Source organism: Calidris pugnax, unplaced genomic scaffold, assembly GCF_001431845.1.
Source record: "Calidris pugnax isolate Ruff unplaced genomic scaffold, ASM143184v1 scaffold281, whole genome shotgun sequence".
Taxonomy (NCBI): domain Eukaryota; kingdom Metazoa; phylum Chordata; class Aves; order Charadriiformes; family Scolopacidae; genus Calidris; species Calidris pugnax.
The window spans coordinates 89,023-89,559 of record NW_015091028.1 but is presented as its reverse complement, the minus strand read 5'-3'; positions in this window follow the sequence as shown (position 1 = coordinate 89,559).

The window sequence follows — 537 nt, the reverse complement described above, 5'->3', positions numbered from 1 at the left end:
CACACGCGGGGGCGGCGGCCCGGCTGGGGGAGGACGGGGGCCGGCCCCCTCCAGCCCGCAAGGCCCCCCCCCCCCCGCTATTCTCGGCAGCGATGGGGAACGTCCCCTGGCTCCCCTATCCCCTCCTTCGGACCCACTGGCACCCACCGCCCGAGGGTCAGCAGCGAGTCGGGGGGCGGGCAGCGGCCCTCCCGGCAGGGCCCCGGCTCCCGCCCGCCCGCGGTGCCACCCCGGGGCTCAGGGCAGGGACCGGAGCCACTTTTCCAGCTCCCCCAGCCAGACCACGCTGCCCGCGTCCCTGCGCAGGGCGTGGAGGGCCCCGGGGGGGCGGCCAGCCTGGCTCGGGGCAGGGAGGCAGCCCCGGGGCCGCGGCACAGCCCGCCCCGCCGGCACCGGGACCCAGCAGGACGGCGGCACCGGGCGGGCGGGCAAACGAACCCCCCGGGTGACCGGCCGAGCTCTGCGGGGGACAGGGTGCCGGGGGACCCCCGGCTGCCGCTCGGCTCCCAGCGGGCTTCCCAGGAGGGCGATGCCCCG